Source organism: Vespa velutina, chromosome 1, assembly GCF_912470025.1.
Source record: "Vespa velutina chromosome 1, iVesVel2.1, whole genome shotgun sequence".
NCBI classification, from domain to species: Eukaryota; Metazoa; Arthropoda; class Insecta; order Hymenoptera; family Vespidae; genus Vespa; species Vespa velutina.
Window position 1 is genome coordinate 5,157,618 of NC_062188.1, and position 10,000 is coordinate 5,167,617.

The 10,000-nt window shown below is 35.4% G+C and overlaps 1 long non-coding RNA gene across 3 annotated transcripts in view; it reads right to left on the reverse strand.

Annotated features, from left to right (window-relative positions):
• The window catches only part of LOC124947991, a 7,101-nt gene extending 3,159 nt beyond the window's left edge, over positions 1 to 3,942 (reverse strand). Inside the window, exon 1 of one of the 3 annotated variants that reach the window (XR_007100569.1) lies at positions 3,765 to 3,942. This is a non-coding gene — a long non-coding RNA (uncharacterized LOC124947991). Of the gene's footprint in view, positions 57 to 3,764 lie in introns of those variants that run through there. The other 2 variants (XR_007100566.1, XR_007100568.1) reach the window with 2 other exon arrangements.
• Positions 3,943 to 10,000: the final 6,058 nt, after the last annotated feature.

Below are 10,000 nucleotides of genomic sequence, written 5' to 3' on the forward strand. Positions count from 1 at the left end.
AAAATTGAATTTATTTCAATTTAACGAAATATTTTCTTTGATTTTTCAATTCGTTGTTTTTAATATTTCCGAACGAATAGTAGTAAATACTTACTTACCTATTAAAAAAAAAAAAAAAAAAAAAAAAAAAAAAGTATTTGATTAAAAAGCCGAACAAGAGTATACAGAATATATAGAAAATAAGCTTTCATATTCTCGTTTAGGGTAAGCAACGTTGAACTTCGGAATTAACAGCAAGCATCCTGGTAAATGGGGGAGCGTGTAAAGTGGGAGGAATAGGGGTGGTATAGGCGATCGAGGTTGATTCGCGAAGCGGAAGCAATCCGCGTTGCCCTCGGCCTCCTCTATTCCTCCTCACCCACCCTCACTGATCGGTTCCCTTCTTCCTCGTAGTAATCGGCAAGCCGATCAACCGGAACCTCTTCGATCCACCCACCCGAACCACAAGTATCCTTCGCTCGAGACCGCTCCTTCGACTGGCAATCATGCATTTACTCGAACGCTCCCTAATCCCTCGAGGACTCTTCCTCCCGATTCTCTCTCCCTTTCTCTCTCTCTCTCTCTCTCTCTCTCTTTCTCTTTAGCCATCTCCTGTCCCGTCGTTTCTACATTTTCAGAAGACTGCTGGCTGTTTCGATCCTAACACCGGTTTAACGTTCAACGTGTAAGAGTATGCGCTTGGCTACGGCTGACAAACACGCCTGAACTACCTCGCTCGAGGTTCGTAAAACGATACGATACTGTTAGAGAACAGAGAGAGAAAGAGAGAGAGAGAGAGAGAGAGAGAGAGAGAGGAAATAAGAATATGTATTAACGACGAGTTTGAACATGCTTTGCGAAGTGATTCCGCTTTTTCCTGGACCTTCGACAAGTTCTTAACGAATTCGAAATATGCGTGTCCCTTTTTCCTTATTTTTATTTTTTTCTTTTCTTTTTTCTTTTCCTTTTTAATCCTCAACAAGTTCTTCATTCAATCGGATCTTTCGTTATTGATAATTACAGGTTATAAATTTTTTTGTTTTCTTTTTTACGTAAATAACATCGATTTTGATCTTCGAACGTCAATTCTTTTTTTTTCTTTGTGTAACTTTTTTTTTTTTTTTTAATAATATTTAATAATGTGTATATGTATATATGTGTGTGTATGTGTGTGTATGTGTTTTATTTAACACATATTTTTGGTTCGATGAATTTTTTAGTAGGTATGTATTACATCGAACAAACGTTTGTTGATAGCCATACTATCCACTTCCGGTTTGGAAGAATTCTTAATAAACCGTTCCCGGTCTAACTTGTTCTCCCTCTTCTCATTTTCCTTTATTTTCTATTGGCCTCTTCCGTGGTTATATTTTCACCGTCTAACTAAGTCTCGCAACGCATCAGAAGTTCATAATATTTTAATAATGACGACTACCTGCCACCGGCACCAGCCGTCGCCATTATGATGTTAATGCGACTCCGATACGCATCAACGTTACATCGTCGAGCGGTCGTCGTGCTCCAGGTGCCGGCGACCAATTGTCTCGCATTGTTGTTCGACCCTCCGATCTTCTCTCTCTCTCTCTCTCTCTCTCTTTCTTTCTCTCTCTCTTTCTCTCTCTTTCTTCTTCTGACCCTCTCTGACTTTTTCTCTCTCTTTTTTTCTTTTTTCTTTCTTTTTTCTTCTTTTTCTTTTTTTTCATTTTTTTTTTGTACCGCATGCGCATAACGTTTCGCACAACGCGAATCTAAATTTGGTTGGGCAGCTTCTTTACACCTTGCCCGGTAGCCATCTTCGAGGGAACACGATAATCATTATTCCTAGCATTGTTAATCAAAGAAATGAATGGATCGTTTGTAGATCATGTAATTATAATGAGACACTGTTCGGGGGATATTCTTTTATGAAAATGAATAATTTTTTTTCTCTTTCTTTTCCTTTTTTTCTTTTCTTTTTTTTTTTTTTATCCTTAGAACGAAAAAGGAGTTCTAAGGAATTTGTGAATACCATTCAAATTGTTGGTTCATACGAAATGTATGTATATGGAATGAAAAATAATATATACATACATACATATATATATATATATATATATATATATATATATATATATATATGTCTTCTTTTCTTTTCCTTTGGTAAAAATCCAACGTATTTTATATAAAAATATATATTTATTTATATTCCAATCAAGACACGAAGATATCTTTAAAAAATCATTATAAATTATATCCATGTGGACAATTATGAAGAGGTTGTAAAATGTGATTAGATAGATATAATTATGACATGGTGAGTTTCGTAATGGTTAGAAACTAATGGTCGAATACGAGATATTACGTAAACGTAGAAACATTTCGAATTCTCGAGAGCATCAAATTTTCGAGTTATTCCAACTGATTTCTCTTAATTCTCGAACGGATGGACTTAGGAGAGGACGAAACGATGGCCGTGTTCCTCTTCAATTACGATTGGAATTATCCGATCTCTCGTACTTAACGTACTCCTGAATGAACAATCAGCTTCCTAAGGGTAAACGCGTGTGGCATAGCTCAGCGATATCGACCAGTCACCGGTTAAAGACCTTTTCAAAAATCATTGATTTTTCTTTTTTTTTCTTTTCTTTTTTTTTTTTTTTTTTTTAACAAAGACTAATCTATTAGAAAACCCATCGATTTACGCTACGAATCTGTCTTTAAATAAAAACAAAAAAAACGAGATATCATGAAACTTTAAATACGCAAAAACTCCAATAAATGTTATGAAGATCATGAGAATAAGAAAAATATAAAATTAAGTATATGTTTATAAAAAAAAAAAAAAAAAAGAACAGCGAAAAGATGACAAAACAAGAGCAAAAAAAAAAAAATGAAACAAGAATAAAAGGTACAATCTATGAATCTCAATGCAATGACATAAATCTCGATTTTTAGACTCGACATTGCATACATACAAATTTATTAGAATGATATTGTTTGTAAAGACTTTGTCATAATGACAAAGATTTTTTTTAAAAGATCGATTAACAAACTAAACGTTTCAATGTATTTCGCATATTATAAGGAATTAAAGAAAAGACGTAAAGGATATATACATCTTGAATAACTTAAATAACGTCTCGATCGTACTCATGCTCCAGTTCTTGAACAACCTGTTCGAAGGAAGAATATTCGAACGATTGAGAAGCGAACCGTGGGGGAGCGACGGTGTGTGTCCAATCGGTTTTCGAGCCGCCTTAACGGCAACGATATCGCTGTGAGAAGAGAGCAGAGCGACTCCCGAATGTGGCAAGAAAGAAGACGAAAAGAGAAGCGAGAGAGATAGAAAGAGAATGAGAGAGAGAGAGAGAGAGAGAGAGAGACAGATAGAGAGTGAAAGAGAGAGAGAGAGAGAGAGAGAGAGAGAGAGAGAAGGAAAGAGAAAGAGAGAAAGAGAAAGAGAAAGAGAAAGGAATCGAGGATGACTACGCGCATATCCGTTGTTCGGCGTCCTTGAAAAGGAGGCATTCCTCCAGGTGTCGGTCACGGATAATCCAACCTACTCGCTCGATGTAACGAGCGGATCGAAATCGCGAAAGAAAGCCATATTCGTGTCAAAACTGTTGCCATGATCGAATACTACTACTACTACTACCACTACCACTACCACTACCACTACTACTACTACTGCTACTACACTACTACTACTGCTACTACTACTACTATTATTATTATTATTATTATTATTGCCACTACTACTCTTCTCTTCTCAAAGTTTCTCACTACCTCTTCTTTTCATTCTTTACCTGGTAATTCCGATCTTCAAATTATTCCAAAGACAATCTTATTCTTTTTTTTCTTTCTTTCTTTTTTTCTTTTTCTCTTTCTTTCTCTCGTTGGATCGTTTTCGAGCAGAACGATTTTTGTTTCTCAACAAAGATAAACCTTTCTAGTCAAGATGCAACAGCAACAACAACACCAGCAACAACAACACCAGCAACAGCAGCAGCAGCAGCAGCAGCAGCAGCAGCAACAGCAACAGCAGTAGTGTGCTTCGCGTCTGGCACAGCGTGACGTCGCAATTAATTGTGCCCCGTAAGAGAAGTCGTCTAACTTTAAGAAAGGCGCGAAGGAGGAGTAAGATGAGGAGAAGGAGGAGGAGGAGGAGGAGGAAGAGGAGGAAGATCGCGTACAAGTGCAACTCGATCGAACGATAAAATTCCCGTTTTGTCTCTCGTTGAACGTAGCCTGTCATGTTCTAGGTATCACCATATATCGAGACTCGTTTTAACTCAGAAGAAATAGAAGAAGACACGTGGACAATATGTGCATAAGCAGTTACGTATCCTAAGTACGTACAAAGATCTTCGTGTTTCTTCGTTCTATTTTAATGAAGGATGACTCTAGACGGGCAAGTCATAATTTAAAAGTCTGTTGACGGCAGCGCTATCGATATATCTGCCATTTGTCACGTCGAATTACATTCGTGGAGCGAGGGATTTATGAGTTCCTGTCTGCCATCGGTGTTTCATCGACCCTTTCTATCTCTCTCTCTCTCTCTCTCTTTCTTTCTTTTTTTTCTTTCTCTTTATGTGTCGCTGTCCATCGAACAGAAAGACAACGACAAGAGATGTCCCATAAACAAATGGTCACGACTTAAAACTGATCCCATCGTTAAACACCTACTTTGGTTAGGACATAGGAAAGATATATATATATATATATATATATACATATATACATATATATATATATATATATATACATATACAAAAAGAGAAAGAGAGAAATAATCTGCGGCTTCTTCTTCGGGTCGTCGCATTTATCGTAATATTTCCTGTGCTCGGCTTTCAGGTCGGTTTTGGATTCCGCTTTTGGCGGTTTCAAACGGCGGCCCCGAAAAGAACACGTCCTCGAAGATGCGCCCTACCGATAATATGAGTATCCTCAGGGGTTCTTCGTCGAAGTCGACGTATATCTGTTCTCTAACTGTAGGTACCAGGAACGGATGGATAATAATTATCATTTGCGTATATGGAGGATAACGATCGCTTCTCGTTATATTACTCACTTTTATTAGCTGGATCCGACTTTGGCTGATCGTTCAGTGTAATCGGTTTTAATAGAATGATTGCCGAGAGAGAAAGAAAGAGAGAGAGAGAGAGAGAGAGAGAGAGAGAGACTCATCTACCTTCTCTGTTTGCTATACCAAAAGGGGCTCGCAATTGAGCTCGACGTTGAAACGATTAGCAGGCCATTCGTGAGAATAATCTTTGGATAAAACGATAAAGAAAATTTATCTTTTCTTTACTCGTTTATCTTTCCTTATCTTTCCTTATCTTTTCGTCTTCTTCTTCTTCTTCTTCTTTTTCTTTATTTCTTTCTTTCTTTCTTTTCTTTTTTTTTTTTTTTTTTTTCTTGTCTTTTCTCGTCGATCATACATATCGCCGATAAGAAGGGATAATAATTGAAAAGTTTTCGAAAGTAATGCATTAAAGGATGAAATGATAATAATGAATAAAATTTGAGAACCACTGTGGTAGGTTGCGAAGCGGCTCACGAGTGTTTCTACTAAATTAAATCTTATACTCCGATGATCGAGCGGGCCCCGCGGATACATAAGTGTGCGGCGGCCCCGATGAATGGAGATCCGAGTAGAAAGCTTGGACCCGAGGTGAGGCCTCGAGGTGTTCAAATTCCGGGAGCAAGAAATATAAGAATAACTGTGGGGAATGCTAAACGTACCGTGACTTATCGGGGAGTGGAAAATGAGATTTGGAGTTTGGAAGTGTGAACGATGATCTCGTTCTTTCGGTATACTATAATACGCGTCGATCTCTTCGAGATAGATATGGAATGAGAAGAAACGAGAAAGAAAGAAAGAATGAAAGAAAGAAAGAACGAAAGAGAGAGAGAGAGAGAGAGAGAGAGAGAGATGAATCGTGAACGATCGAATGGCCGGTTTTGATCAACCATTTTACTCGAAATCGATGAGAGCCTCGTTATTCGCGTTCGATAACGATCTCGATTGGATTGCCAACATAAAAGTATGGCAATTCGATTTCTCCTTTGAAATTTATTTGTGAGATCAGATATATCGTCTTTTAATATTTAATCTTAACTTCGGATAACGATATTATGCGCATTTATATCTTAAACTGTAATTACAAGAATATAAAGTAGTTATTCATTTTATTTCCTAATCTCTCTCTCTCTCTCTCTCTCTCTCTCTCTCTCTCAATTGGAATAATTATTTCGTTGGGAAATAAATTGCGTTACATTATAATTTTAATAATTCTCCAATATCACGCGTGCATAATTTAATAATTGTAAAAAAATAAAATAATATAAAAAGAGATTTTTAATATCTTCTTTACTGGAACGTATTTGACAAAGAGAAAAAAAAAGAAAAAAGAAAAAAAAAGGAAAAAAAGAAAAGAAAAAAATTTTTTACGATATACAAAATAAAAAAAAAAAGAAAACTAAGGAGAACATTAATCCCAGGAATTCTTTCAATGGTTACACGAAAAGATTCGGTTGTTGGGTTCAGGCAATGCGCGGTGACTCAGTTATAACGCTCCCTCAAACCATTCAATAACTTCGAATCGTGTAAAAACATTCGAGACGTATCGATTACGTTGCAGGCTGGTTCTAAGTTTTTTTCCAAAAGCGGCGAACAGTCTTCTATACCGTTCGACGCTTCCTTTCCATTCGTGGAAGCCTTCTTCCTTATTCTTTTTCTACTTCTTATTCTCTCTTCCATCGTAGTTTCTATTTCTTCACGATATTTCCTCACCTACTTCTATGTTTGTTTTTCGTATCTACTTGTTATAGCTTTTGGCCTAAGCTTGGAGATCGTACACCCAATGAAAACCTGATACCCATTGAACGGTTTAAACGGGTAATAGAATCGATAATTTATCGTTTCCTCTTTTCGAAATTGCCAATTATTTCAATGACACTTCTACGTCATTAAAAAACTAGAATGTGTTTTTCATTCGAAGTTATTTCAAAATATCAGTTTATATGAAAAGGTTAAATCGTGTAACATTTTAATTGTCTCATTCAAACGTATTCGAAACGTATCCTTTTGTTAATTAATAATAACATTAATATTTATGATATAATAACTGATAAAAGAAAATACGTATCTTTCTTAAGTTTTGAAATTTTTATAAGTAATATTAATTTCAATATCATAATTAATTCATAATTATTCTTTCTTACGTAGAAACTGAAGATCGTAATGTAATTATTCGTTCGTAATTATTGTCGATTTATATTAATTTATTATCATTTTAATAATTATGATTTTTTTTTAATAATCCTCTGTGTGCGCGTGCGTGTGCGTGTGTTAGTTTTATACGTCGAACGTTGATTGAAATTTTTCTTTTAAAATTGAACAACGTTTGAATTCAGTTTCTAAACTTTTTAACGCTTCGATCGTTTATTACAACGAACGAAGAAGGTCAGATCGAAGTTCGATCGTCGAACCTTTCCTCGGATCGATTCCCTCGAAAGTTTTTCAACGACGGAGTGGTGTATCCGTTCGATGTGGGAATTTGTTGGAGGGTAGTGAAAGAGAGAGAGAGAGAGAGAGAGAGAGGGAGAGAAACGAGAGAAAGAGAGACCTTCGGCCTACAAATTCGCCGTGCTCTTCGCGCTTTTCACCGAATTCTCATTTATAACACGTGAGCCAATAAGCAAATCACGTCACGGCCAGTTATGCGTGAACTCGTCACGGAAATGACGTCAGCGGCTTCTCACTAATCCTCTGTCTTCACTTCCTCGGCATCGACGGAAACCGAAATTTAACTTTATAATACTGACGTGTCGTTCGTATCGTAAAATAATAAAAAATATGACATTAGGAATATACTGAGATGCTTCAACTTCTTTTTTCTATTTCTTTTTTTTTTTTTTCTTTTTTTTTTTTTTGGAAGATGTTGCAATATCACAGATGCCGTATATTAATATTTTCTTTTTCACTTTACATGTTATAAATTATATTAATTTAAAATATTTGTCAAAGTTCATATGTCATTCGCACGAACTCTTTCTTCATACTACATATATTTCGAATTTAACATACGAATTTTTATAAAATTCGAACTATTACAAAGTTTAATATTACACTTTATACTTGTACCGATATATATATATATATAAGTATATAAGTATATAATGTCTATATAATTTGAAGGAAAACAAAAAAAAAAATTCGATTGATTTATATTTAAGTCATAGGAAAAGATTTTGGCGATGCAATAAATTTTTTTCTCAAGTATCTATTCATTTTCACGCGTCGAAAGATGGTAAATAGAAGAGAGAAAGAGAGAGAGAGAGAGAGAGAGAGAGAGAGCTCTCTCACATAGAGCGCTCTAGCAAAGTGTTGGGGGCTAACAACTAGAGAAGTTGCCACAGAACGCCAGTAGAGAGTTCGAGAAGGTGGAAAGCAAAAGGCAGATGGAGGTGGAGGAGTATAGTCCGGAGCGAAGCGAAGGGCCTAAACAAACACACTCGCCTTTATTGCCGCTTCTCTCTGCTTCGCGATTCTCGGTTCTTTGCTTGTGTCGATGTTAGGAAACTTCGTCTGGCCGCGCGATAGCCCGCGTTTTTCGTGCCACTCGCGAAAACGAAAAATCACGCTTAACGATTTCAAAATAATCGATATATTGATAATCATTGATTCGTGAAAGAGAAAACAAAAAAAAAAGAAGAAGAGGAAAGAAAATGAACGTAATAAAAAAACAAACAAATAAAACAGTACCATTTAAATCGAGAAATATGAATGAATTTATTCGTACGTCGAATTTTTCGATCATACAAATAAATCGAATCGATTAATATTATATTTTTAACATTTACTTATTTCTCTCCCGTGTTAATTTTACGTATATCAACGGTGTTAATTAATTTAATGCGATATTATGAAATTGTACGCGTGACTCATACGAATATATATATATACATATATATATTGTTTTTTTTTCCTTATGGAAATTATTAAAATACTCATATAGTCTCGTTTTAAAGTAATTATGTTGGAAATAGAGTTAATATATATAGAATTACAATTTTAAATTATAATATTCTTGTCAAATTAAGAACGATGAAGTTATCCGTATTTAACGTAACGAAATGTTAATGCAAAGAGAGAGAGATAGAGATAGAGATAGATATAGAATTGAACTTGCGAAGTGTGTTCGCCAAAGGACAAACGCGTCGGTTATCCCGAATCCCTGTATAACAGTGGTTGGTTTTGAGATCGATGCGCGCGAACGATCATTTCGAGGACTGATCATCGCGTTAAATCCCGATTCGGGCGGTGCCCAGGGTGCACGGGGGAGTAATCAGAGCGGTGAAGCAGTTAAATAGCATCGTAACCGCGACCGAATTGTTAGCACGTGGAACATGCAAACGTGCACGTTGCTACGGGGCACAAAATCCGTTTGTCCGAGTCTACGAGCTTGCGTTACAGAGGCAAGCTTGCATTTTCGAGAACGCTGTCGGACAATACCAAAGCGTTCCCAACACGCCGCACGCTTTTGCCTCTGTATTAACTGTCAAAAATCACACACCGTTCTCATCGTCTTGCATATTTATTAATCGTTTTTATTAAATACAAAAAAATCATTTCTTTCGATATCCATCACAATGGATATAAATATATTTATAATTAATCCATCGATTGATCGTTCTTATTTAATATTAAAATATTTCAATGACTTGTCGTGTATTTATTGGATAATAAGAAAACAAAAAAAAAAAAAAGAAAAATAGAAAAGAAAAGAAAAGTAAGGAATCAAATGATTCTCATCTTCTCAAAAGTTTCTTATATAAATTTTTTTAACAAAAATATTTATATTAAATTAACGTTAATATATATATATATATATATATATATTCTTAACGAAATAGATATAAAGAATTCTATGCATGTCGAATTTATTATCTAATTCGTACTTTGATATACACGATTTGTATATGAGTATATAGATATATGTGTATGTATGTACATTATAGAGACTTAACATAGAAA